The sequence below is a fragment of the Triticum dicoccoides genome, chromosome 5B, assembly GCF_002162155.2.
Source record: "Triticum dicoccoides isolate Atlit2015 ecotype Zavitan chromosome 5B, WEW_v2.0, whole genome shotgun sequence".
NCBI lineage: Eukaryota > Viridiplantae > Streptophyta > Magnoliopsida > Poales > Poaceae > Triticum > Triticum dicoccoides.
Genome location: NC_041389.1, coordinates 419,171,797 through 419,194,186, shown reverse-complemented (window position 1 = coordinate 419,194,186; position 22,390 = coordinate 419,171,797). Strand labels below are relative to the sequence as shown.

General features: G+C 42.5%; 1 pseudogene; it reads left to right on the top strand.

Moving 5' to 3' along the window:
* The first annotated feature begins 11,295 nt into the window (after positions 1-11,295).
* Positions 11,296-15,893, top strand: LOC119309637 (annotated as a pseudogene).
* The last annotated feature ends 6,497 nt before the right edge of the window (positions 15,894-22,390 follow it).

Sequence of the window (22,390 nt, the reverse complement as noted above, 5' to 3'; positions counted from 1 at the left end):
AATAACTTTCTAGTTTAGGAACTAGAGGTGGTAAATTTCAGGATCCTTTGTAACTTGAAGGTCATCCTAAAAGGACTAAACAAGATTCTCAGGTTGTCAATGATAGCAAACCTAATTCACCAAAGAATAAGAAAAAGAGGAGTAAAACTAAAAGTGTGCATGCTTCAAGTGAATCTGTTATAGATAAACCTGTTGAGAATCCTAATAATGTTTCTATTTCTGATGTTGAAATTCAAGATGGTGAAGAGCATGTGTCTGGTGATATGATAATGAGAATGTTCATAAAGATGTAGCACCTAATGATAATAATAAATCTAAAAAAGATGTAGAAGTAGAACCTAAAGTTGAGCTTGATGACCCACCTCCTAAAAATAAAAGATATGATAGAAGAGATATTGTTGATAGGAAGCATGGTAGAGAAAGAGAACCATGGATACAAAAGCCCATGCCTTTTCCTAGTAAGACTTTAAAATCTACAGATGAAAAAACTTCTAATCATTTTGTCGAATTGCTTAGACCTTTATTTCTGCAAGTTCCTTTGACTAGCACTATGAAAATGCCTTCATATGCTAAGTACATAAAAGATATTGTTACTAATAAAAGAAAAATTCCTGAATCTGAAATATTTAGAATACTTGCTAATTATTCTTTCAAAGGAAAATTCTTGAAAATCTAGGAGATCCAAGGATAGCCACCATACCATGCTCTATTAAAAACAACAATGTTAAAACTGCTTTGTCTAATTTAGGAGGAGGTGCCAGTGTTATGCATCTCTCTCTTTACAAAATACTTGAATAAGTTGATACCCACTAAATTTATCTTTGCAAATGGCTGGTATGACCACAACTATTCATATTGGTGCTTGTGAGGATGTTCCTGTTGTGGTTGCTAATGTTATGATCTTGACATACTTTATAATTCTTGGTAGACCTTTTCTTAACAATGTAGGGGTTGTTATTGATTGTAATAAAAGCCAGCTCACTCTTCATGTTAATGGCAATGAGCATATGGTTTATTTTCTGAGAAAGCCAAATAAAGGAATCAATCTCAATTCTATTGAACAAATTTTGATTGTCTTCCTTGGATACTTTCAATGCCCTCTTCCGGTTCCAAAAGAGAAATATCCAACTATTATGATTGGAAACATGCCTATTCAAGCTGAGGTAACATAGTGCTTTACAAAAAGATTGGTTTTTTGTTGCTAAAAATCCATTGATAAGACTTGAAAACCATATGATAGATAAATTCTGTAAGTACAACTTTCTATTACTTGACTTTACTCTCTGTTTATATTAGTTTTAATAAAGTTTAAATGTTTTAGAATAGCCTGTTTTGCCCATTTTTTGAGTTTTCTGCACAATATAAAAGTGCAAAAATAAAAGTTCTTAGAATGCCATGAAAATTCAACACAATTGTTTTTAAATATTTATGAACTTCTGGAACACTGAGACACCTCTAGGGGTGCACCAGGCAGCTACAAGGGCTGGTGGCGCGGCCACGCCGTCAGGCCATGCCATGTGTACTTGTAGGGCCCATGGCACCCACTTGCTTTGTGCCCGTGGCCCCTGCCTTCTTCCTCCAGAAAGTTTCTTTCTTGATCCCCAACTCATGTTCTTGTTTATTCTATGAACAATTTTCGATCTCTTTGCTTGGATCTTTGTTTTCAAAACTTTTTGGAGGGATTGCTCCTTGGTATGTGATTCCTCCATTGGACAAATTATTATTTTTCTCTAGTGGTCTATACTTTGATCACTTTGTTGCTATAGGTGACTATGAATATGAGCTTGCATGTCAAATTTATTTGGTTCTAAGTAGTTTTGATGCATGGTTCATTCACTAGAAGCTCGTGGGAGTAGTTGCTATCAATTATATTGAGTTTTGTTCACTTTTTGTGATTTGCTAAAAAATCAGAAAATGAAGAGGTTAAAGTGAAGCTTCTGAAGGAGCTTCGAAGGCTCTTCGAGTTGGGGTTCCAGGAGAGTAGCTCGATACAACTCATGAGTGGATTTTATGCATACTTTTTAAAGTTTATTCTAGTGGAAAAATCCCTCATATCACATCTATCTAGCACTTATTCATGTCTCCAATGCATAGATTTTGGTAATTACTTGTTTTACCAAGTTCATTGCACACTTCCTATTTTTATTTGGTTTTTGTTAGTTTTCCTTTATTTTCTAGTCTTTGTAGGTGTTTGACATGTTCATGGATTTGGGACATCAAAAGAATCATGCTAGGGGTCAAACCATAGAAGTTCCAGGCACTAGATCAAGGCCCTTTCGAGAATGTGATGATTTTACATTTATCAAAGTGTCCAAAATGAACATATAAGGCCACAAACGCATTAAGCTCTTTGCTAGCAATCCAACGAGGCCAAGAACATCAAAATTAGAGTTCGTATGAAGAAATGGCGATCAAAATATGAAGCAACTCCCGAAGTCCAGAGTGAAAGACGACCTTTCATACGACCGGAGCCACCCGTTTGAGCTCTAGATAGCCATGAAAATTGGCTAGAACCTTCCAAATTTTGCTTAGATTTCATCCCTATTTTTCCCTTCGAGATCCTTTACGACCAAGGCTTCTATTGGACGTGGATTTGGCTTTGTTTGAGCCCTTGGATGAAAGGGCAAAGGATAGATCAATGGAGGAGACCAGAGGAGGACTCCTATATGAAGACCTCCAACCTTAGCCACCGACATATCTCATCTCCATCCTCCACAAGTTCCATCAGCAACCGCCACACCTTCATGGTAGCAACTCCACCATATAGAGAGGGCCAAGACAAGAAGAAAGTAGGAGAGGAGGCGCCCCCTACACCCAGCGCCGACCGGAGGGCTAGTGCCCTCTCCATCATAGCCACAACCACCATGCTCCTCTTCATATCCAACATCATGTTGTCTTTTAACTTGTCACAGCCCTCTATCTACTCCATCTACATGTTTGAGTGAATTACTAGTTCCTGGGGAATAGGATGAACTCTAGTTTTTACTAGTACCAAATAATTTTGCGCGACATGAAATGAACTTTTCATGTATTGTTAATGTTCTTCGTGATGTTGGGTGAAGTACACCATCCAACATTTGCCAATTTTGGACACACGATATTACTATTGGATGAAGTATAGAGCAGAGAAAGCAAGTGGCGCGTAATCTATAGGGAAGTGGAGGAGAAAAAGTGACACTGGTATCCTCTACCTATCCCGTCTCTACCAACTTGATAGGGGAATAACAAAAATTGCCCTTTGGTCATGTCCATGGGGAAACCCTTAATCATCGTTGCCATAACCCACTGGGGGAGGAACGGTGATGGCATGCGTGATACGATTGACTATGCGTTAGCTCTGTATACTGTACCAGGCTCCGCCTACAAATATCTACATGAAAAGTGGACTAAGTATCCATAGGACGTGCAGGTAGTAATGATTCTGAATGCCTCGAGAACGCCTTTTACTCAAGCGTCGCCCCCTTATTTTATTCATTTTGTATTTACGTTTCTACTTTTGCTTAGTTATTTAGAAAAAACCACCCTTATGATCATTTTGTTAACAACCGATGAATAGACTATTTCCAGATAACATTCTGGGTGTGAAACTAGCCACATGTGTGACAACATAGCTGTAGGGTTGGTAGTTTCCAGTGCAACCACCTCTCCATGTGGGGTCGACATATTCTACTTACCGCAAATTGGAATAGCCCTATGCCCTTGCAGGTCATCAAGATTTTCTAGCGCCATTACTGGGGAGCAAAAGCACTCGGTTATTACCTTCCTGCTCACACGACTACAAAAAAACCACTTCCATGATGATATGTATTTGTCATAGTAGGTCACGTTTTCTGTCATGCATGTACGTCCATGAAGACTTTATAACAGAATCAAGATAGTCATACATGTGCTGTCGTAGAAGTGTTCCATGACAATACCATAATTATCATCACGGAAGTGTCCGCTTCCATGACGATAAATTACGCGTCATGGAAGTTCTTTCATCAAGGGTAACCGACACGTGGCATCCATTGTAACGGATCGTCGTTAAGCTATCGAGTTCTGGTTTGGATCTGTTAACCCGTTAATAGCAAGGACCAATGGGGATTTTCCACGTGTAAAATCATCATTGGCTGGAGGAAACACGTGTCAACTCCTCGGTGGGCCAGATGTTGTCCATCCAATGGAGGAGATGTGCCTATGATATGTTGACACATGGCAGGGCTCAACAAAGGCCCATATAGGTTAAAAAGGCTGGCCCAGTCAAGGGCCCGTAGTATTTACTCAAGTACTAGTGGGCCAGCCCACTAATGGCCTGCTTAAACGTGGCCCATTTATGGCCCAAAGCAAGATCTCGTCCATTAATTGTTTGCTGAGTATTTGGGCACAATTACGGCCCAGTGACATTTCGACCTGTTAGTGGTCCGATGTAGACATGGGCCCATTTCAGCCCGGTGTGTCCTTTGGTCCAGGAATGGCCCGTGATGCCCATGGGCCATCTATAGTCTGATGCGACATCCCTCTCACTAACGACCTGTGATCAAGGTGGCAACAATTCAGCCCAATGTGACTTTGGGCCTATTAAAGGCATGTCATATAATTCGGCCCGTTGATGCCTCTACTAAGCTTTCGGCCTCTTAAAGTCCCATGATATCAGTGGGCCAACTAAGGCTCGAGATATGTTTCAGCCCGGTAATGGCCCATCATATAACTAGGCCAATAACGGCCCAGTCTACATTTCAGCCTGCTAAAGGCCCATGGACGACTATTGAAAATTGAGGCCCAACATGCATTTCGGCCTGCTAAAGGCCCATGGTATCTTCTGGGTCCTAACAGGATAGAAGAATATTCAGCCTGATAATGGCCTGAAGCTACATGGGCCCAACTAACCGCTGGGTCGGCTAAAGGCCCAACTAAACTTTGGGCCGAATGTAGGCTCGTGTAAGTTGTGGGCCTAGTGGAAAGTGTGAAGGCCCCAATGGCCTTTCATGCCAAAGAAAGTTGCAGGCCAGCCAAATTGTGGCCCGCTAAAATGCAGGCCCGTTAGTGGCGAATGTTTTGGCCCGGTCACCTACATCAGATTTTCGTCGTTTTTTTTTTCAAATTGCAAATGATGGCATATACAGTAACTAGTAGGAATTAAGAACAAACCTACTCTATACAATAAAGAAATTACGGTATAGTAACTTAGAATGAACCTACACTATACAATAAATGATTTATGGTATATTACATCCATTGGGCATCGAATTTCATTACCAGTGATCATAAAGCACAATGAAGAAGTAGATTAAAAAAACTGGGGGCCATTGCAATGTAACAAAATAATACTGAACTAAGACCACTTCGAGGACACTTCAAGAAAAGTTAGCCTTGCACGGGAGCTACTCTGCAAGCTGCTGAGCAAGGCTATGAGACTGGCCTAGCATGTCGGTCATAGCTTCTAGCTGTAGCTGTTTAGCAATGACATTCTCATTTGTATTCTCTGCGATCTCCCTTGGAGATAGGACTCAAGTCGAAGTTGAGTTGCCAAATTCCTTTCTGCTTGAACTTGGGACTGAAGAAGTCAGACTACAGATAGTGAATTATGTGAGCTTGTCTAACTACTAGTCTCAAGTAACTTGAACAATGCATCAAGACATGACTTTGGGGTTCTCTCGCTATCTTCAAGATGTTTTGCCTTCTTTGCTGCAATATATCTCGGGTTTGTCTCACAAACTTGTGCATGCCATCAGGCATATCACCCTGAAACAAGCAGAGAGATGACAGGTTTTGCACGTGTATAAACAAAGATGGTAATTGTGTTGTCAATTCCATCCAATTTCAAATTAGAAAAATAAAGAGTCACTTCAAAATATCAATAGCATAATTTGGCATTGTTCATAATGTGGGGAGCTTCATGACAATACTAGATTACCATGTCAACAAAACAAGCATAGATGAAGGGCAAAGACAATCATTATATCTATTTTGGTTAATGTGCATGACATGTTGTTCATATCATTAGCCACATCAGTAAGATAAAACAGGAGATGACAAGGTGCAACCGTGGGCTGCTTCACCACACACTGGATTATGGATCCACAAAATAAGCATACATATAGGGAGTATTGAGTAATGTGCATGGTATGAATAAGGAATTTGGTTTTACAACTAAAACTTGGAACTTACAGCTGTTGCGAACATGCATTTTGATAGAAACAGCAAACTAAACAGCAATTGATGATAGAGAGTATGAGAAAATTAAACAACAGTAAAGGATAAAGGCTTTACAAGGACTGACTTACATTAACAGTAACGCCGACTCTATAATGCCCTTCTCCATGTGAAGGGAAGGAAACTCAAGAATTTCAACATAAAAACTTCTTCATAAGCATTGCCTGTACTCTGCATTTTGTAGAGAGTAATTATAGATATGATAATACTGGAAGGGATAGAGGATAATGAAGATAATATGCAGATTGATGTGACATAATCTACTACTGATCCCTGTAAGTACAAGCATTACAGGACAAAATGTACTGACAAGAGCAATGGGCTACACTTCTGCACTCGCATTGTCTGCGTATTCAACTTTTTGGTAAGATTAAATATAGATCTGATATTTTTTAGTAAATGGCGGGAGAGGGAGGTAAGATGCATAATGCTACATAATGAACCAATCCCTCCTTCCCTTAATATAAGAGTGTTTTATACACTAGTGTACTTTACAAAACGCTCTTATATATTATGGGACAGAGGGAGTAGTTGTTAATGTAAGTACAATGATAGATGACGTTCAGTCCTTACAAGAGGACTGCAGAGCTAAACATCTTAAACAACATTGGGTTGACTCTAAATTTATGTAAGAGTCGATATGGATCTTATAATGTCCACCAAATGGAGGATAACGAGGCTAACATGTGCAGTGATGCTACATAATCAACCAGCTATGAAAGTAAGTATGGTCATACAGGGCAAGTGGTACTCACAAGAGCAATGCAGTTTGCAGTATAGTTGCGAGATTCTGTGGTCCCTTGAGAATGAATGTTCTTCTGCAAACAGTTTTCGTACAAGTGAGATGGTAAGGCACATGCAGAAATGTAGTTCAAATTGTGATGTGATATCATAGATAGTACCTTACGCTCCAGACAAGTTAATTGTGTAACAAGATTATTCCAGTCACTGTCTGATAAATGTAGCATCGGAGACTTTACAGAAATTTCATTTAGAGGCTTGCTATTGAAGTGCGCTTTCCTCAGGTAGGAATGATACTTCATCAACGAGTGCTTGAAAAGCGGAACCAACCCTTGCTCGTCTTGACTATCCATTTTGGTCCTCGCCTATTTAAAAGAATGAAATCTTGTGTCTTCGGTCAGCAGAAACATATGCACTATTTACCATGAATAACATTAGTACATTACTTACACGTAAGTTGGGAGGAAGATTGGCATTTTTTCTCTGTCTATGGTATAATCTTTCCATGAAGGAAAGATGCGCACAAAGTTCCTGACAACAATATAAGCTTCGTCTTCTAAACTGGGACAAAGTGGAACAGGGGTCCTATTTGCTGCAATTGGGGCTCTCTCTCGTTCGAAAAGGGATTTGCCAACTGGATTTGGTGTACTCTTTGCTGGAATGGGGATTTTGCGTTGTACAGCTGGTGCTATGTCAACTGTCATCATCATATTGTTTGCTACAATTGGGGTCTGCTGAGTTGGGGCATTAGAGATGATCAGTGTAGTAGGGCTAGAGTCTGCTAGAGTTGGGGCCGTGTTTCGTGGGTCTGGTGATATTGGAACTACACCTAATGGGCTATTTGATTTATCAGGTGTCACTACCTTTTCCAAATACTTTGTTCGTGCTCCTCCGTGATCAGCAATCGCCCTCTTCCTTTTGAACATCTGATACACAAGAACAACATTTGAATGGATAAATATGGTATGATGACAGATGGAATATGTACTGAAAATGGATAGGCAGGGTGTATACACATACACGATGTGTAAACTAAGCTAATGGCAGTGCACCAAAGTATAAGCAATGCAAAGCATCAGTTGCAAGATATGTGCGACCAATATAACCTTGGAAAGTTAGAGCAAGCACCTTGATGGATGAATAAGATATGGCATCTGCCTTTTACTCCTCCACTAGGGAGCTACATTGACTTATGTCCCCCTCTAGCTCAGAATCATTGTTAGGATCATATTCTGAGCACGAATCTGTAGGTGGAGAGCATTTGCATTGCATTGCATCCAGACTTGATTTCAGTCCCTTAATGCCAAGTTTGACAACCATGGCATTCTTCTGCTTTATTCTTTTCATGTGCGCAAGCTCATAATAATTATGATGCTGTTCAGTATTTGAGATTCGTGAAAACATAAAAATTAGTCAGATTATCTATGTAATGGATTGCGGATTCAACTCGGAGAGTGTCTCCCTACAAACCCCCTGCATATACAAAGTTCATCGCCCAACTGTGCTGACCAGACCACACACAGAAATACAAACCTCTTACGTCTCTATAACATGCGGACACACATTTCCAAACTGAAGTAGGAACATTAGAATCATATCAAATTCATATTTGAACAAATAAAGTAAGGAATTATGAGCGGCATAATGTTTAACTTCAAGGCTGGAGTGCTGGTAGTGCGACACAAAGCAAGTAGGCAGATCGTATTCCATGTAAAAGGTGCATATGACACTTTCTTTCTATACAATGCAGTGTTCATTGCCCACACATGATGGAAGAGATCACACTGAGAAATACTATTCACTCATGTCTACGATTCCAGTATTTTGGAACAGGGTGGTCCACACTAAAAGAATATGGACAACAAATATGACAAGGCAAACATAGAGGTAGTGAATCAATCATTACCTGTGAGCTTACTAGGACAAGTATGCAGAATTGTAACTGCAGTAAGAGACCGTCCAAAATCTGAATCAAGAAGTTGGTCTAGCACATAAATGCAAGATTAGCACTAAGAAGCAACCCTAGTTTAAGTACTAGCGTCCCACCCAAACGATTGTTTGCAACTAATTGACATGAATAATTGGATATCATATTGAATGATTAAGAAAGACAAGTAAAATTGTCAACAAACCTGGCCTACAGTAGTAATCTGGGTCAATGTCACTATGACCAACAATCCAACATGCCTAGTGTTTGTTCCTAGGGCCGGAATTTTGAAACCCTGTAAACTTTACAAGCACTAAAGATTACTGAAATATCTGAACCATTAAGTCTAGGTAGCACTCAGTACACAACAAACCCTAATGACAGTCCTGCCTAATGAATAATGAATCAATTACAAAATGCGTGATGAGGAGTGACTGCTGAGTGTTGAGGACGTATCTCAGGATAAATCAGGTTGGCTTAGTGGGTGTTGCATGCCTGAGCCCTGAACGGACTGGGAAGGTAGGCACGGCGGCGCGCCCGGGTAGTGGTGACGTTGTTGGGCGAGCGGCTCGTGACCTCCTGTTAGTCTGGCATCTCCTCCTAGAGTCATGCTGGCCGGGGACAACAAGTCGCCGGTGAGGAAGGTGGCTGGGGGAGAGTAGAGATCGGAAGCACAGCAGAACAGAGGGGAATCGGGGTCTGGGTCGAACCCTGTAGATTCACACCCCAACAGCGTACATGCATTTTTGAAACTAAATTAGGAACATTTAGCTGACCGATTAAACGACTCTATTTTAATAATATCATATTCGTATTTGAACAACTAAACTTGTTTAGCTTGATGGGTGGAGCAGTGCTATTATGACACGAAGCACATAGGCTGATCGTATCCAGAAAAACAAGACCGCTCGAGAACCCCGGCTCCTCAGCGATTTGCGATTCCTGGCCGTCCGATCGAGTTGCCTGATTGAATTACGGACGTCCGATCGAGCGGTGGAGGGGCGTCAGCCGTCGGATCGAAACCAGCACCCCCTATAGCATGGGTTGAATGAGGAGTTACCTCCCGGTCGTGCCACCGCGCGTAAAACTGGGTGGCCGCCGAGGGCATTTTGGTCATTTCACATGGGCTAAAAAATATCCAGCCACGCCATATCGGTGTGACCTAGCCGTCGCTCCTCTTCCACTCGCGCGTCCTCCTCTCCTCTTCCCTCCTCCTCGCCTCTCTCCCCCCGTCCAAACCCTAGGCCGCCCCCACCGGCTGCCGCCGCTGTCGCCGCTCGGCCAGGCCATCCTCCCTACACTCGCCCCCGCCCGCGCGTCCTCGCATCCCAGCCCCCTCCCCTAACGTCGCCGCCCACCTCCACCCAAACCCGAATGCCACCGCCGTCTCCTTTGCCCTGCCCGCCGGACCCCTGCCGCCCACTTCCCCGGTGTCGTCGCCGTCGTCCACCACCACCCCCACCGCGCCCCCACCTTCTCCCAATCCCCTCGCCTTATCTCCTGTGGCCGGTGGATTGGCCCCTCGCGGGATCGATTCCTCCGAGGCGGCGGGGTCTTCAGGGCCGGACCTCCTCCTTCCACCTCCTGGCCGGCACCCCCTCCTGGCCGGCGCCCAACCTCTACAGCCCTCCTTCCCTTCCTGCGCCTGAAACCCTAGCTCTACAGGAGGTGCAGTAGAGAGGTCCCAGCGACCACGGTGGCGCATCCACGGCAGGTCGACCTCACGTCATCAATGGGAGGAGGCCAGGCGGAGCGACGGGTGGAGGTCAAGCGGAGTGCGCCTTCACCACCGGCTGGCACATCGACAGGAGGAGGCCAGGCCTGGGCGACTCCGACTCCGGTTCCTCTCCGCCGCTTCTCCATCCAATGTGTGCTCCTCGTTGGCTTCTCCATCCAACGCGTGCTTCTTCATCCAGGCCTGGGCGGACCAAGGTTTTCCTCTGCTAGCAATATCAGAAGTAAGTTCTTTTGTACTTGGCTTGCGGTAATTTCGTCCAGCCGTAGATAATGACTTCTGATGTGCAATAACTGTAGGAGAAATTACATTATAGTGTTATAAGAAGACCTCTCTGCCAGGTCGTCCTCCATCTCTAAGGTCATAACTGAATGCTATAGTGCCCCAGGAGAATAACTTGTGGGCTTGACACTTTATGTAACTCCCTGTACATTTTTGCTATGAATTATAAAATCAGCATTTACCTTCTTGTAGAAAATTAATGCTTGATATCCTTGACAGAAGTTCGGTAGATTCACTTCTTGATGCCTTCTGCCATTGTGCTGAACTGAACCCTGATCCTACTGCTGGTAATTAATTTGAGTTGCAGTTAATACTTGAAAACTGATGTTCAGAAGAACAGTACTAAAATGTCTGTTCCTTCAAACTCCATAAGAAAATGAAGATAGTGACTTGTTCCATGGTGAGGATATGACCAATGGTGGTTGGATTCATGGTTGATGGTATGTTTTCACAGTACATTTTATTTACATTTTCCTCTATTTTCCGACTAGAGCTGATTTCTTACCTTTCATGCAGGAATCGACCCTGAGTTTTTTATTCCCAAACCGATAGGTCAAAATGGTGGAGAGGACCTCAGTTCTTCAGTACTTGAGGTATGTGTTAACTGGATTAATGTTGTTATGTTTTTAGTGGACGATATTTCAGACGAGCGTGTATACCCACAATTGACCATGGTCCGCATCTGAGTTTAATTGGTGGCTAAGATAATTAGTAGCATGATTTTATAAAGCTCAAGTTCCATGGTTCTGAGCACTTGTGTTTAATTGGAATCACTTGTTATTATGGAACTGTAGTTCATTGTTGATTGGGAAAACCGGCATATATTGTATGATCCCTCGCAGTTTTATGAAATTACTAGCCAAATACTTGTGTGTTGCTATGGAAGCCATAATACTTGCATTGCTAGAGATTTTTTTATTGCATGAGTTGTTTATGGTTCATCTTAGACCTTAATTTTGTGCAAATAAAATTTATTTTGAAATATTAATTGAATCAACTAATGAAAAGATCATGCTAGGTCTGTCTACTAAGAATGTACTGTCGTCCAAATGTGCTTATGAAGTTCTGACCTTGTGATGTATGTATGCAAGCATGTATTTTTATTTTATGGTTCGGCTGCAGGTCCTCTCTCTCTCTCTCTCTCTCTCACCACTGATCCACACATCATCATGGAACTGCAGGAGACGAACATGTTGTGTTGGGATGGAGGAGAAGGGCACGGGGATGTTAGTCACCAGTGACAAGCCTGTCCAGATCTACTTCTCCACAAAGGTACACCACCATAAGGTGTTCAATGTTTGGATGTGTTCTTGGGATGAATTATGTTATCTTTAATTTCTTGTGGTGGGTCGTGCAGGCTTGATGTAAATATCCATGACTACTTGCTCAAGTGAAATATCAAAATTGCCAACATGTTCCTGGTAGAGGGGGAGATCCTTCCTGAACCCTTCAATTTGTAAGTACTCCCTCCGTAAACTAATATAAGAGCGTTTAGAATACTAAAATAATGATCTAAACACTCTTATATTAGTTTACAGAGGGAGTACCATTGTTGCTTCTGTTTAGTATGCTGAAGTAGTATGCTGTCAGGTAGACATTCATTGGGCTGGTCCATTTAGGTTGGTATGCTTGGTCTATGTCCATTATGTCTGCTTCTTTCTTAATTTGGATAAATAAAATAACAAGAGCTTCAGACTAATGTGGAAAAATTGGTCAAAATATAAAAGTTTGGTTCCTCTCATTTTAGTTAGTGGCCTATATTAATTCCATTTGGCCCACAATATTTTTGTACAATTATTGATTTTCTAGGGTATATTCTAAACTTAATTTTGTTAGCTTCTATCTGGTGTTCTTTCTTATAAAAAATAATTATATGTCGCAAGCTTACTCTGTTGATGAGAGTTTCTCCATGTTTATGAAGAAAAGATTTGGGTTCAGAGCACCTTCAGTTATAAGAATTAGTTTTTTAATCCTTGTTGGTCAGTCACAAAGCATTAATTTTTGTTTGTTTTACTATTTTTTCAGGAGCGATGGGAAATGATGAGCTCCTGCTTCTTTTTATGCCGGTTCAGGAGTGTAGGAAGCGGTTCCTCGTCGGTTGGACGTCGTTCAACCACAACTCTGGCACCCACTGAGCAATGCCTCGGCTACAACCTCCCTCGGTGAGCTGCATCTTCCTCCTACTTCGGCTACTGTATGGGACATAGCCAGGGCTATGATGATCGTTATGGTTGATATAAGCATGCTCTCGAGCAATCGAGGCACTTCTGGGTATTAAGTCGGATACCCCCTCGTTTCTTTGCCGTTTTGATCATGTTCTTATTTTAGTTGCTCTGTCCTTGGATGGTCATTTCTGATGAGTTTGTCTATCTGAACTTTATTGGCACTGAAATTATCTCGATGACTGATATTATCTGTTGTAACATACGTTGGGATAAATAATTCTAGACAAGTGGATATGAGGGATAAATAATATAATAGATGAGGGCCTGCTTAAGATTTTTTAGAAGTGTTTTTAATCATTACTAAATTTGTCACGGGTAAATTGTACCAGTCCACACAGCTAGATTGAGGGGTTCAAGATGAACTTGATCTACTTCGACCTGTACCAGTCCACACGGCTCGAGAAATTCATCACAGGTAAATTGTATTACCTACCCATACCGATTTACGGCACTATTATTCTTGTGTCAGCTATTTATGCATTTGATGTCGACTTAATGCATGTGTAATAATGTTTTTATGATGCCGCGTATGGCCAGTTCTTGAAAGCCAATGGTGAGCAGCCCTTGACATGGAAGAGGGCTTCCAGCATGGAGGAGGTCCTCAAGGAGGCTGATGTGGTCAGTTAATTAGATACAATATGCACTGGGGCATTGCAATTTTCAAAATACAGATGAAAAAAAATTACATTTGAGATATGGAACTCTGTTTCTGTTGATGGCAACAGATAAGCCTGCACCCCGTGCTGGACAAGACGGCGTACTACCTAATAAACCCTGAGCGGCTAGCGATGATGGAGGTAGTGTTGGTGAATGCGAGCCGTGGCCCGGTGATCGACGAGGTTGCATTGGTGGAGCACCTGAGGGCGAATCCTATGTTCCATGTTGGCCTTGATGTTTTTGAGGATGAGCCTTACATGAAGCCAGGGCTGGCTGAGATGAAGAATGTCGTCGTCGTGCCTCACATCGCATCAACATCCAAGGTATGAAATAGTATTGATGTATCTATATCAATTGGATTCAACTGAAGTGAAGATGGATCTGTACATCCATGCCATTGGCATTGCCATGCATCCTCTGATCGACTTCTCTGTTTGTTTGTTTGACTCCGTGTGCTCAGTAGACGCGTGAAGGGATGGCGACGCTCGCTGCTCTGAACGTGCTTGTGAGTTTCCTCGGATGATGATCGCTTAATCAATCAAGTAGTCCTTAAGTTTATCACTGCTAAAGTAGCAGTAGGTGATTACTGATCTGAACCTGATGGAGCAAGTGTTTGTTAAAACTGACAGGGAATGATTTATTTAACCAATTAACCCTCTTCGTGTCTAAATAAGCGCGCGGTCTATTTTGTTGGGTGTTCTCATAACCTGTGATTATAAACCATATATGATTAGAAGACAAAAAATAATGGCAAACAGATGTGACATTGTCATGTCAAATATATACTCATCACTGAAAGGATTTTGACAGGCAGTTCCAGGTTTGGTACTAATTTTGATCACTATCTGGTTCATTTGCAGGTTTGGTATGATTTCCCTGCATTATGGAGCACCATCATTAGTACTTGCAACTCTATACCAGTATTTGAAGAAGTTTAAAGTTTCGATCTATCCGTGGATATATATTCCAATGATGTGATGTTAGCTCCATTCTCAGTAGTCCTTTCAGCTTTGGTTTTGGATGTGATGTCATTGCTTGACTCCTCCCCCCTATTGGAAAATGGTGCTCTTCATATCTCACTCTTCTGTCTTAAGAAAGTTCAGTTATCTTATTTCTATGTTTCTTTGGTTATACCATGCTTAGATACGTACACTAGCATGCCAATAGCTTGGCATTTACCTCCTAGTTATACCAAAACTTTCTTCGCTTGAAGATAAGAATGCTTTGATGACATCCGAATTTTAGTTTGTTCGTTAGTATGGCAAAGGGTGCCATTGTGGTCCGGAGCCTCATGTTAGCTCGTCCCCTATTTTAGTTTGCTTTTCTTTAAAGTTCATTTTTGTTAGTCTTTCTTATGGATATTCATTTTTTCGCTCGCTCTCTCTCTCTATGTTCAAAGTGTAAGGGAAATAAAATGGATGTGTCTTCTGCGTTATCTTCAAACATCAATTTTCTTTTGTAGCAATGCCTATGTGGAAGTTTTGATTCATTTTCCTCTTGTTCTACTACTAAAGCTAAATCAAATATGATATGTTAAAAGAAGTTTGACGCATCATAATATTCAAGATCACACTTATTTGAGTATCATGGTTTCCCCCAGATTTAGGAACGTAGTGCTTCTCTCTTCCTATTGGTGTGAGGTGGACATAATTTTTTCTTATGTATTGATGCAGTTATGGTTTCCTTTACGAGATAGTTTTATGTACTGGCCATTCTCTTAGGAGAGTTTTTGTTCCATTATTTTTGGCAGACCATTCTCTTAGATCAATTTTTTTGGTGATCATTCTTTTTAATAACCACTGATGTAACTTTGTGGTACTCTCTCTTTCTCATCCTCTTGGATTCCAGGTCAACACCATCACGGGGCGGGATGAGGTCTCTATAGTAGTTTGGATGGGATCTCCACTAATTTATCTCCTTTGCTATTGTAAACGGAGGCTCTTCTATCTGACATATTAATCTCATGCATTAGTTTTGCTTTTGCTCTCTTATGTTCCTGCTAAGTGTTGTACCTAATGTCATCTAATTAGCTTTTGTAATCTAATGACCATACCGAACTTGATGTTGCCTTTCCTTATGGGACAGTGAGTCTAAATGCAATTAGCTATTGTAATCTTGTGACACTTTTGAACTCGATTATGCCTTACTTTTGGTACAAGACTGAATGTTTCTTTTTTCTCTTAAACCTAAAAATGGATTGTTCTGTTGAATAGATGTGCTAAAATTTTCCTTGCTACTAATACAACTTGTGTTTGATCTTTATCCTCTAGGAAAAGTCGTTGGAACCGGCACCCTTGCGCCAGGGCGCGATCCTGATCTAGTAGTGATCATAAGAGGGGGAAAACCCTAAGCATGATCAATTAAACCCTATTATGATTGTGCCATGGCAGATTTGAAGCTGCAAACCGCAGAAATGCTATTTAGCAACGATTGTTTGCTTCGAACTAAGAGCTAAATTCTAAGAGCTGAAAAGAAAGTACAGTAACCAAGTTACGATCTATTTTTTGGTTGAGATCATAACATTGAGCAGATATGAAGTAGTACCACCTCTCATGCGACGGCATGTAGGCATCGGGGGTGTGATGAATGTTGGTGGAGTTGAAGCAGATTTGCGATGGTAGACAGGTGCATCGGGGGATAAGTCCCATTGTGGTGGACGAGAAGCTCATGGGAGCGGCCCCCGCAAAGAGGACGATGGCACCGATGAAGCGAGAGGACGCGATGCAAGGCTTCTGGTCCGTCAGCATGGATGAGAAACGTCCATCTCTAGTAGTGGACGATGCGGTCTTGGTAGGCGCTCCAGCATGGTGGAGGAAGGCGGTGATGGATGGGGTGGCAGACGGAGGAGGTTTGTGTGGGGATGGTGTTCTAGTGCGGACGGTGTATGACTGGGAAAATGGAGGGAGAGGTATGGGGAACCATGTTTTTCAGACGCGTCTGTCTAAAATATGGGAAAGTTACGGACTTAGCCCCCGTTTAAAATTTGGATGTCTCGTTGGTTGGGGATAGGACGGTAATCTCGCATCTCCCAAATATTTTCCCAAAGCGATTTCGGGCGAGGAGAAGGTGTTTTGGACCCCACGGTTGGCGTCCACGGTGTACGAACGGGGCTGACAGGTAGGGCGGTTGTGCCACGTCTGAGTGAAGTTACAAACCAGCCCCTATCAAAAATGCTTGCCTACATTGATTTCGTCTGAGTCGAGTTTGTTTTGCCGCCCACCGTGTATGAATGGGGAAATGGAGGGAGAGATAGAGGTCTTTCGGACGAGTTTCAATCAAATGTGTTCTGCCGCCTATTTTTGGCGCCAACCGTGTCTGAACGGGCTAAGAGGCGGCCGTGTCGTGTCTAATTGAAGTTAGTAACCTACCCCTATTGAGAACATTGGAAATCGGGCCAATGGATTGTCCGTGTAAGGGGTTGACAGTAATTTCCATCTCGCAAACACCTAGCTTCGGGCAGCCGACGTGGGAGTGGATATTTTGCCACTTGTTTCAAATTTTGGGACAATAAGCATTCACGTTTACCCTGGCAACTAAATTTGAATCCAGTTTGTACTCTTATACGAATCTTTATATATCATCCTATGTTTTTTTTATATTTTTTCAAAAGCACAACAAAGATGTATTTCACTATCAAATATGAATTTGATTTACAAATGCCGATACTCGAATTCAGAATGTAGAATCCAATTTAAGGTGAATTCGAATATTTGAAACCACTTTACGTCCAACTTAAGTGTAACATGTATGTGATGTCCACTACACAACTTGTTCTTGTAGACTCGTGTTGAGCCTCCAAGCGCAGAGTTTTGTATGACATCAGCAAATTTCCCTCAAGTAGATGACCTAAGGTTTATCAATCCGTGGGAGGTGTAGGATGAAGATGGTCTCTCTCAAGAAACCCTGCAACCAAATAATAAAAAGTCTCTTGTGTCCCCAACACACCAAATACAATGGTAAATTGTATAGGTGCACTAGTTCGGTGAATAGATGGTAATAAAATAGTAGTAATGATAGTAGATATTGATTTTTGTGGTAGGAACAATAAAAAACAGCAAGGTAGCATTGATAAAACGGAGCACAAAGGGTATTGCAATGCTTGAAAATGAGACCTAGGGGCCGTACTTTCGCTAGTGCAATCTATCAGCAATGCTAATATAATTGGATGACATAACCATCCCTCAATGTGCGATGAAGAATCACTCCAAAGTTCCTATCTAGAGGAGAACATAAGAAGAAATTGTTTGTAGGGTACGAAACCACCTCAAAGCTATTCTTTCTGATCAATCTATCCTAGAGTTCGTACTAAAATAACACAAAGCTATTCTTTCTGAATCAATCTAACCAACAGTTCATACTAAAATAACACCATATGATACACATCAACCAACTCTAATGTCACCTAGATACTCCAATGTCACCGCAAGTATCCGTGAGTTGATTATGCGATATGCATCAAAAAATTCAGATTCATAATACTCAATCCAACACAAAGAACCTCAAAGAGTGCCCCAAGATGTCTACCGGAGAAACAAAGATGAGAACGTGCATCAACCCCTATGCATAGATTACCCCAATGTCACCTCGGTATCCGTGAGTTGAGTGCCAAAACACATATCAAGTGAATCAATATGATACCCCATTGTCACCACGGCTATTCATAGCAAGACATACATCATGTGTTCTCAAATCTATAAAACTATTCAATCTGATAAAACAAAATCTCAAAGGGAAAACTCAATTCAGAACAAGATAGAGAGGGGAAAACACCATATGATCCGACTATATTAACAAAGCCCGCGATACATCAAGATGGTGACATCTCAAGAACAAGAGAGAGAGAGAGAGAGAGAGAGAGAGAGAGAGAGAGATTAAACACATAGCTACTGGTAAAAACCCTCAGCCCCGAGGGTGGACTACTCCCTCCTCATCATGGTGGCCACCGGGATGATGAAGATGGCCACTGGTGATGATCTCCCCCTTCGAAGGAGTGCCGGAACGGGGTGTAGGTTGGTTTTTCGTGGCTACAAAGGCTTGAGGCAGCAAAATTTTTGATCTAGGGTTATTTATGGGTTTTTTGGTATTTATAGGATTTTTCAGAGTTGGAATCACACGAAGATGGGCTGCGAGGTGAGCACAACCCACCGGGGCACGGGCAAGGGCCCAGGTGCGCTCCAGTGTCTTGTGCCCTACTCCTTCACTTCTGGTCCTTCCATGAAGCTTCAGGTGTCTCTTTTGTTTCAAAAAGAAATCATCAAAAAGTTTCAGCTCATTTGGAGAACTTTCATTTCTACACAAAAAACAACACCACGGTAGTTCTGCTGAAAACAACGTCAGTCCGAGTTAGTTCCATGCAAATCATACCAAAACCTTATAAAATTGTTGTAAACATGGCAAGAATACTTCATAAATTATAGATACGTTGAAGATGTATTAGCATCCCCAAGCTTAATTCCTGCTCGTCCTTGAGTAGGTAAATGATAAAAGAAATAATTTATGAAGTGTGAATGCTAGCAAAGTGCATAAGTTTGATCAATGATAATTTCAATCACTTACCCTAGCATCATAACAACAACTCTTTCTTATAAAACTTCTCATGTTCAAGTATCAACCAATTCACATGTTAAGATTCGAACAATGAATTCTCTTGAAACTCAACAACCTATATTCTTAGTCACCAAACAATTGCAATTCAACTTATTCAACAGAGTCCAAGTAAGAGCTCCACATACTCAACCATCATATAGTCTTCTATGCTTGCTAACACTCACTGCTTACACATGAGCAAAACGTTTCAACCGGACACATAGCAAGATAGGGGCTTATAATTTCGCCCCCCAACATATTCACCTCAAGGGTGATGTCAACAATAATAACTCACGCTACCCATATCCAACTGGATATATGTGCCTAGATCTTTCCTCACCACATGATGCTTGCCAAAAGAGAAAAATAAAAAGGAATAGAGAGAAAAGTTTTGACTCTTGTATGAAAGTAAATTCATAAAAGTAATAGGTAGGCCCTTCATAGAGGGAAGCAGAGGTTGCCATGCACTTTTTGTTTGTATGCTCAATTCCTTAGTGCAGAAGAACATCACATTATATTGCCCCATATGATAGCAACCTTTATTATGAAGTCTGCCACTTTTATTCTTTGCCATCACAAGTTCGTACAACGCTCAATTTTCCCTTACACTAAATGATCTAACACTTTTAGAAGCAATTTTTATTGCCTTATTGCACCGATGACAACTTATTTGAAGGATCTTACTCAATCCTTAGGTAGGTATGGTGGAATCTTGAGAATAAGCTTTGGGTGTCGGTGTCAAAACCGGCGGATCTCGGGTAGGGGGTCCCGAACTGTGCATGTAAGGCTAATGGTAACAGGAGGCGGGGGACACAATGTTTACCCAGGTTCGGGCCCTCTCTATGGAGGTAATACCCTACTTCTTGCTTGATTGATCTTGATGATATGAATATTACAAGAGTTGATCTACCACGAGATCATAGAGGCTAAACCCTAGAAGCTAGCCTATGATTATGATTGTTGTGGTCCTACGGACTAAACCCTCCAGTTTATATAGACACGGAAGGGGCTAGGGTTACACAGAGTTAGTTACAGAGAAGGAAATCTACAAATCCGAATTGCCAAGCTTTCCTTCCACGCAAAGGAGAGTCTCACCCGGACACGGGACGAAGACTTCAATCTTGTATCTTCATAGTCCAATAGTCTGGCATAAGCATATAGTCCGGCTGTCCGAGGACCCCCTAATCCTGGACTCCCTCAGTAGCCCCTGAACCAGGCTTCAATGACGATGAGTCCGGCACGCAGATTGTCTTCGGCATTGCAAGGCGGGTTCCTTCTCCGAATACTCCAAACAAGATCTTGAACAAAAGAATCGTGTCCGGCTCTGCAAAACAAATTCCACATACCACCGTAGAGAGCACAATATTCCACAAGTCTAATCTGCTGACAACTTTTTCATAGCATGGCATCACGCCGCGGCCCGGTCATTATTCGAACCATTTTTCTCAACCTGCTACTGCACATCTTGCGAGGCGGTTTTATTGGCACGTCTTGTCGAAGCAGAGATCGTGTCCCCCTTATCATGGGATTCTCATCAATACGGGCGTGGGTAACCCAACCGCCCCATTAGTACGACTCCTTGGTTTAGACAAGTTCCAAATGGTTGCATAGAGGACACTTGACATTCTTCCTCTGTATAAAGAGGTCAAGACCTGTCCTTTTCTTTCCACGCCTGATCCTTCCCTTCCCCCACCTCGAGTTCCAACACCCTAAGTTCAGTCCAAGTGCTCCGGACCTTCAATCATGTCCGAATCCAACCTTCAAGGCCGGTGGATGGCCTCTTCTGTCATAGAGGAGGACATTAAGAAGCATAGGGGGCTAGGTATCTGACCGCCGAAATCCTTCACAGGCTTCCTGCTCAAGGGCAGGTTATTCCTACCCCCAAACCCAACGAGAGCGTCGTCTCCCACTTCCTCCGAGGGATAGGCTTCGGTCTTCATCCCTTTGTTAGAGGGCTCATGTTATATTATGGGCTAGATTTTCATGATCTAGCTCCAGATTCCTTCCTTCACATCTCAGCGTTCATCATTGTGTGTGAGGCCTTCCTCCGCATTACCGCACACTTTGGCTTATGGCTCAAGACTTTCAATGTGAAGCCGAAGATGATCGACGGGCGACACGCAGAGTGCGGAGGTGCTATAATAAGCAAAGGCGTTGATGCTTTATGGCCAAAGGGTTCTTTCCCGGAAGTTTCCGACCTATGACAACGGGAGTGGTTTTACATCACAGCACCTCGAGGAAGGAAGTGGGCGGCTGCCCCGGCCTTCCGCTTTGCCCCTCCACCACAACTTGCATCATGGGTCAACAAGGGGCTGGACTGGGGATCGGTTGATGACGTGCGAACATTGCAAAGCCGCATTCGGGATCTCCTCAAGAAGGATATCAATCTTGTCAAAGTAATTCAAGTAATGCTAGTTCGTCGGGTCTTGCCGTGTCAACGTCGACCTCTTCGTATGTGGGAGTAAAACCCGGAAGGACCGCGAACTGTTCAGCACTTCTTCGGCAGGACGCCCGAAGGAATGTATCAATTATTCTTTGGATCACGAATAAAGTGTCCGGTCACCACAAAGGATGTGGGCCTCGACTGCAACCGTCTAGATACCTAGGTAAGTAATTCCATCACCGACCATGCTGTCATTATACTTGTCACAACATTACTCTGAAAAACCACCCTCAGCCAGGACTGGATAAGAAAGGCGGAGAGGATCAGGTGTTCGGCCCCTCTTCCCAAAGATTCACCGGATCTTGTACTAACCAGGATGCTGGCTCGTGCACCTTATCAAGTGCCATCAGGGGAGGACAAGGAGAGACATGGGGAAGCCAAAGGCGGACTTAATGTTGGAGGTACGTCACGCATCCCAACCGGGGAAATTAATACCCCCGTGTCGGAGGATGAACGGGGAGGAGAATCTAGCGTCCCCTCTCCCCACGGGAAGAAAAGGACCGCCCATGAAGACTTGCAAGCAGAGGTCTCTAAACGAGGGAAGAAACCTTCATCAGGGGGCCTTGCCTCGGAGGGCAACATTGCTGCACAACGCCCAC